We start from the raw sequence: 7811 nt of genomic DNA, 5'->3' as shown, positions 1-7811 counted from the left end.
CTACGTTTAGGAGCTCAGGGAATGCTGAAGTCTCACAAACCTCTACAATAGACAAATTGAGAAATGGAGTGTGTGGAGACTCATTTATTACAGACAAGGCTGTTGCTGATGTTACTTAAATCCAAGTGAGTGGAAACTGACAAGAGCATCTAATGTGGAGGACAAGGCTGGACCACTTTTGAAAAACCTTGAGTTAGCTGCCAGCAATGAATACCACATCCAACTGCCTCACCTTGCAGGCATCTCAGATTCTAACCTCTATAGTAATATTTACTTTCAAATTTTGTCAAACTAGGTTATCAGAGAATTTAGACACTTTGTTAAAAGACAGCCAATTAATAATTGAACAAGGAGTATATTGAGACAGGATATTTTTAATGTATTTTATTCTGTCATATTAATGTGCAAACTCATGAATGCCTCTCCCATTTGACTTACATAAGAACGAATAACTTTCAACCAGTAATAGTATTTTAATTAAAGGAAAGTAACTGCTTTTCTGGTCGTTCTCATCTGGTACTATATGTTTTCAAAGGAAAACAATAAGCCAGCTATTCCTCTTGAATTTACCATATCCCATTTAAAAAGTATATTTTAGGGAAACATAATGAGAGATTGATGATATGCGCAGCCCATGGGGAGAGTGCAGCTAGGAAAGAAATCACAGAGAAAGCATCTTCCTAATTTGATCTCGATTGTTTCCACATTCAGGGACACGTGGAAAATTTGGCTTAACAAGGGAAATCTACATTTCTCAAATTTCTGTAAGCAGTGGGTGAAAAGAAAAGTATTGGCCCAGGTCACCCCAAAACCAAGTTCTCAGCACAAAGAAGATTCATTGCTCCAGAGGGACTGAGGGCAGGGAATAAGAGACAAAGACAGCAGATAGAGGAAGAGGGAGAAAGGAAAGGAACAAAGAGAGAGAGGACAAAGAACTGCCTCTAGATAGAGAGAAGACAGGCATGGACCATAGACAAACGGTGGTGTATAAAGGTAAAGGGGAAACCCTGTGTTAGGATGAGGTGTTTAACTTTAACTGGGCACATAAATTAGGTAAGTCAAAGGGAGCTTTTATTGCTGAACTTCAATACATCAATAGTTGGACCTTAGTAATCAGCCTCAGGAGGAGGAAGTGGCCAAATAAGGGAATAGATCTTGGTGGCTAGCTCTAGGAATGTAATCTAATGGCTTTTAGCAAGGCAGAGGGAATCCGAGAGAACAGGGAGGCCTCTTCAGCAGGCACTGTGCTCACATTGTCTTGTTCATATAGCCTTTTCCTGGGAATGGTTTGACAGTATCCTCACAGATGAGCAATTTGTGTTTTCTGAGAAGTTTGCCCACATCCACATTATCTCACTGAGCATGGCACAAAGTGGGTCTGACAATTTGGTGTGGATTGTTCCTAAGAGGCAATTTGCTTATTTTCAATAGGTACAGATGCAGTGTAAAGTGTTAGAGAATGTTATTCAGTCACAAAGAATAAGGAAATCTTGTCACATTCAGGAAAATTGATGCAATGGGAGAGCATCATATTAAGTAAAATAAACCATACTCTGAAAACAAACATCACCTTTTCTTTTAAATGTGGGATCTAAATTACAGATTTAAAGGGGATGGGGAGATGAGGAGATGATGGAGCAGATAAGAGTGCTTGCTGCACGGGCCTGAGGACCACAGTTCAGAGCCACCTGGAGTAGCTGGGTGTTGTCCTCTACACCTACCTCCAGTACCCGGGAGAGGGCAGAAACAGAGATTCCGGCGCTTGCTGGCCAGTCAGGCTCACCAATGACTAGCTCCACATGCAGTGAGAGACAAGAGGACTGTGCAGAATGACAGCGCAGGACACCTGACATCCTTTTCTGTCCTGTGCCCATGCAGGTGGACGCACCTGAGCACACATATGCACATACACCACACCACACACACATACTCATATAGATAGAAAGCAAAATGTGAAGCATGAGAAAGCTTGTTTGGGAGGAAGAAGGGAACAATGGCTGAGGGAACACGAAAAGGTCATGGGAGTGAACATGACCAGAGTATTTTATATCCACGTATGAAAATGTTATAATGAAACCCATTGTTTTGCATGATTAATATATACCAACACATAGCATAAAAGTGTCTAGAAAATAAATATTTTAAATGGCAGTGAAATAAAGCATAAGCCACATTTTAAAGTACCATGCAATGAGTCTAATTAAAAAAAAAATTCTTTCTCCTGCATGAAAGCAAATTCCCTTAGGGTCATATTGGGGAACAATTTTTTCCTTATGTGAGTTAATTGTATCGCAAAATAAGAAAAGGGCAACTTTTTTTGGTGCTGAATATTCTCTAATTCAAGCTCTTCTGGAATGTGCATCTAGCTGTATTCAAATTTATGGAAATTTGTCATTTCCATTCTCCATGAAATATTGACTGCTAAGGAGCTCACGTGTGTGGATACACACATTTGCATATTAGATATACACATGTGTATAAATAATACATACATATATTTGTGAATTTCCTGAAACTTCTCAGTGTCACTCACAAACACAGGTAAATGTGACCCACTTATTTATAAACAACAATGCATCAGTTTCCTTTCCAGAACTGCTGAGAGTCTACTTTGAAACCCCTTTCACAGGGAGCTAAATCTCTCCAGACAGGCAGAGGAGGATTAGAGTGTATTCCTTTGGGTAGCAGCCTAGCAGGGTCAAAAGAAGATAAAGGGATTTTCAAACATGGTTCTGATGGAGAAGGCGGCCAAAATGAATAGCTGAGGGTGGATAACACCTAACCTGGGATACGTTCAGCTCAATCAAACCCAGTGGAACTGCTGCTCCGCAGAGAGCAGACCCGTCTTTCAGAGTCCCCTGGAATAAATTCTGTGTGCTTTCAGAATAGATTTGAATGGTGAATTACTCTGCTTGAAGATGGAAAAGGAGTCAGGGAGCCTTTCTTTTCCCATGAGGCAGCATCCCTATTTATAAACAGTAATGAAATTGACACAGGTAAACTGATTATGCTAAGCTCACAAGACCATTGCATTGCCTGCTCTTCAGCCTTTTGCAGAAAATCATGATGCTGGGGCAGGCTCAAATTCTTAAATCCCAATCAGTGAGTGATTTATTAACTGCTAATAAGTTGCTGATCTCTTTGTATCTCAACATAAAATGTGAAGTAGTAGCTTTTTTAGTAAATTGTTCTGAGTCTTCTTGTTGAAAGGACAAATATCCAGTGATCACAGTGACACCTTTTTGATATACTGATGTAATTTCCTTTGTAACTGGTTTATATTCCCACTAACAAATGTGCAAGGATTCCCTTTTCCCCCTTTCTCAACATCTTCTTCAACATTTGTTGGATTTTTGGTCTTATTGATAATGTTTGTTCTAATATTTTTGAGGTGAAATCTCATTGTGGGTTTAATTTACATCACCCCCGATGATAAATAACATCAAGCATGCACGTGCACACACACACACACACACACACACACACACACACACAGGTTATTTGTAGGTCTGTTTTTGAGAAGTGCTTCCTCAAGCCTTAGAAATATTTAGTAAAATGTTTCCCTTCTCTAAAGTGGAAACACGAAACCCTGAGAAATTGGGGAAATTGATAAAATTGTAAAAACTCACAACTCAAGACGCCTGACTATGCACTGAACCCACACCCCATGCACACCAGGCAACCATGATGCTACTGAGCTATATTTTAGGCTTGTTTTTATTTTTAATTATGAGACAAGGTCTCACTAAGCTGCCCAGGATAATCTTGAACTCACTCGTGGTCCAAGTAGACTTTGAACTTCTCACCTTTCTGTCAGTCACCAGGACAGCTGAATCTATGTTTTAATATAATTTTATAAATAAGTTATGACCAGCTATGACTAAGCTATGAAAAATATACAAATATTATTGTCTGCACATCATACATATTAAAATATAATCAATATAATCGATAATAGTGGTATATCATGTGCCGTAGGTACATCAATATTATGAGTATATTACAAAATAATGAGTTGTTAAATTTATACATATTGTAAGTAATCTATATAATGTGTTTTGCATAGTGGATATTTTAATGCAATGTATGCACCTTATTATAGATTACATGTAAATGTTACCTGCAAATAGGTATGCAAGTGTTGCTTAGCAACCCAGACACTCATTGTATAATAATATGGGCATCTCATTCTTATCTGTAAGTTTGACCTGAGAAGATGCCCCTTTCTTATTTAAACCACATGTTTATTCAAATGCCAGCAAAATAATAGCTTTATCATGGTAATTTGATATCTCAAGTTATTTCCAAATGTTTGCAGCCTGTTTTTATCCACTGTCCTAAAGAGTTGAGAAAGAAGTAGCTCCAAGGACATTGGGAAGGGACTTTCAACTCCAGCAGGTTCAAGGCAAGCCCTCCAGGAGAAAGAGCAACTTCCTCCCTCACTGTGTTGATTTCCTTCTATGCAATGGTGGTAAAATTTTTAGTGACTGCATTGTCTTGGGGATTCAAGTGCACACGCTGTGAACACAGGCATTTAATCCTTTTGTGCTCTTGCATTGTGTGCACTCAGTAAACATGTTCTGCAAAATCTTACTTTATGATTTTCTTCAAATTCTTTCTTAGTTCTCCCTCTTCCATTATAGCTTGATCCCTTTAATTTTGTCACCCAGCGACTGACTGACGGAGAGATCATAAAAGCCACTTTGAATTATTTATCCCCACCTTAGGGCCCTCCACGCAAACAAACAGCCAGTTGTGTCAGATTTTTCCACAGCATCTCCTTGTCAACTCAAGCAACAAAGGCAGAGCTGGAAGCTTGTGAAAGAAACTTCTTTTGTAGTGACTCATCAACAAGGATGAGAGAGAAGCAACATCAAAAGGCAATGTGAGCTATTTAACCAAGCCAGAAGCATATCCTGGAGTTCCTAAGCCTTAAACACATGGAGTGAAGTGGAGTGGGAAAGAACATGGGGCCAGCATGTGCAAGAATCTACCAACACGAACAGTTGCCTGGGCAGTTTCCAGGTAGAAGGTGAGTGTCAGCTCCTTCACCCAAAATATCGGCTTCGTTGCCTCAGCCCCTCCTCTTGAATTTTCAATAGAGGGCACTTTCCTCATAGTTTCAATGTTTCTTACCTTTGGATTACTGTAATATTGACTTAATAGCAATGGTTATGATTAATTATAGTGAATCTAAGATTAACTCTGCAGGATCATCTTTTGATACTCCCTTTTTTGATTTTAAAGATTTGTTTTAATCATTTTAAGTGCTGTGTATATGTGTGTTTGTCTGTGTAGGTCTGTGCACACCTTCAGATCTCACCAGAGCTCAGCTCCAGGGTATTATGGGCTTTCTGACATGGATGCCGGTAAGTGAACTTGGGATCCCTGCAAGAGCAGTACTCACTCCACTGTTCCTGATTTTTGATTCTTTAAATTTTCATACATATATACAATGTATCTTGATTATATCCATCCCTCATTTTCCATCTCCAACTACTCCAATACACCCCCTTACCAAATCTCTCTCCTGACTTCAGTCTCATTTTTAAATTATTTAAAGTATGCAGCAAGGCTACTCCTTATCCTATAAATAAATAAAACGTGAACTGCCTGACCATAGCCTTGAAAGCCCTGCAGGATGTGTCCCTGACTTGCAGTTAGAACTTTTCACCAAAACACCCAACTTCCATCCTGACCCTTTCTCAAATGCACCAAATGGAAGCTCACTAAAGGCTTTGGGCTTCCTTCTTATCTCTCCTAGGTTTATCTGGAAAATCATCTCTCTGGAGTTTGCATAGCTGATGTCTTTCACATTTTAGATGGCTGTTTGAGAAGGTTTTTCTGCTCGATACTCTCTCTAAATGCTCCCCTCTATATCCATCTCCATGTTGAATCCAGCTTTACTTTATCACTTTTTTTTGTAATTAATTAATTAATGAGTTACATCATGTGTGTCTCTGCACCAGTACACAGTTATCAGCAAAGCTTAAAACAGATGTCTGGTACCTGGTACTCAATATTATGTTTGAATGAATAAATAATATGAAGGGCATTTCCAAAGCATATGGTAATGCATTGGGCACAAACTACATGTGTTGTGAATTACAAATTTAAAATTCACTCAACTTGTAACTCATTGTATGACCAGAAAAAATTATAATGATACTGTACTTGAATAGAATGACTTCAAATACAAATCTTAGTATGCCAGTGGTAGAGAAGAGTTCACTGATGAATTCTTTGCTTATATTCACTCCTTTACCATTGAGTTATACCCAGGCTTCCTCATATTCATACAGATAGATACCTTTCATGCTTAGGCTTTGGCAACCCTGGCCCATTGGTTAAGTCTGATCACAGGCTATGGCAATTGGTTGAGCACAGCTTTAGTGCTGGAACAAACTATAGTGCTCAGATTATGCTCAAGGCCAAAGGAAATTCTAGCTAGGCTCTCCGACTTTTCCCAATTTGTGTAGACACTTCAGGGATTTCACATTGGAGACATTTGAAGAACAATGTATAAAGCCTGAAAAAAAATCTATTTTTATAGCTAAAGAAGAATGATTATATTTTCAGCAATGTGAGCCTGTGAATGACATTGCCTCTCTTGTGCCCTGTTTAAATGCTTGTTGGCCCCAACATGCAGACAGAGGCTACTCTGTTCATTTGAATTTCTGGAGGACAGCAATGGCCTAGATTTCCTCCTATTGCACATTCTACCTGAAGAAGTCATTTTAGGTGTTTTCCCCTTGAGCCCTGTGTATAATTAGACACATACCAGACTGAGACAGGGCAAAGGAAGGAGTAGGGAGGGGAAAAAGAAAAGAAAAGAAGAAAGAAATTTGACCTGGCCTCTTGCTAACTCTGGAAACCAAATGTATTTGTTTCTTTGAAAAAAGTGTCTCCCGAGTCCTTGGCAGAATGCTCAAAGTAGCCTTTATGTAAGTGCTGGGAGCTCTCTTTAGTCCAAGGCCCAAGGACTGCAGTTCAGTGTGTGCAAGATCAAACACTGGTGCAGCAGAGAAGCTGTGAGGTCCAGCAAGTCACCTGGGGGGGCTGCCGGGCTGGGGGAGCTTTTCATGCTTTGAAAGACATTGAAGTACCACTGCCTGGAGACTGCGAGTGTTTAAGGAGCCTCTCGGGAAGTGCCTTTCCGTGCAGAAAGACACAAGTAAGACGTAAAATAAGGGCCATTCCTTCAGTGAGGTCCTGGTTTTACCTCTGTCACAACCCTTCACGTCCGAGGAAAATAAACTCGGATAAAACGTGAAATCCTACAACTTCAAGATGAGAGCTTCACTCTGGCATCGGCGCTTTGGCTTCGTGTCCTTTGGCTCATAACGTATTTATAGACTGCTGCTACTTAGATGAAGGTGCTGGAAAGCAAAACCTGAATATCACACACACACACAGGGACTCTAGTCTCTTTTAAAAATGGCTGACTGACCAATGCTGTCTCGGCCCAGCCATGGAGGACAAGCTGACAAAGTATAGCCAGAATGTTTTCTTTTTTTTTTTTTTTTTTTTTTTTTTTTTTTTTTTTTTTTTTGGTTTTTCGAGACAGGGTTTCTCTGTGCAGCTTTGCGCCTTTCCTGGGATTCACTTGGTAGCCCAGGCTGGCCTCGAACTCACAGAGATCCGCCTGGCTCTGCCTCCCGAGTGCTGGGATTAAAGGCGTGCGCCACCACCGCCCGGCCAGAATGTTTTCTTTCATGTTCACGGTTCAGTAAAATGTGAAGCCTGGAGACAGAGTTTAGTCAGTTCTCAGAGGCACTTGCAAATGCTAAACTGAACGACCCCCTCCGGAA

The 7811-nt window shown here is 40.0% G+C and overlaps 1 long non-coding RNA gene across 1 annotated transcript; it reads left to right on the top strand.

Moving 5' to 3' along the window:
* Positions 1–4742: 4742 nt before the first annotated feature.
* On the top strand, positions 4743–7477 carry LOC128116224 (uncharacterized). The gene is made up of 3 exons (XR_008220412.1): positions 4743–5032; positions 5299–5369; positions 5765–7477. It is a non-coding gene; the product is annotated as an uncharacterized LOC128116224 (long non-coding RNA).
* The last annotated feature ends 334 nt before the right edge of the window (positions 7478–7811 follow it).

This window comes from Peromyscus californicus, unplaced genomic scaffold, assembly GCF_007827085.1.
Source record: "Peromyscus californicus insignis strain IS unplaced genomic scaffold, ASM782708v3 Scaffold_20__1_contigs__length_68692818, whole genome shotgun sequence".
Classification (NCBI taxonomy): Eukaryota; Metazoa; Chordata; class Mammalia; order Rodentia; family Cricetidae; genus Peromyscus; species Peromyscus californicus.
This window is presented reverse-complemented; position numbering and strand designations above follow the sequence as displayed.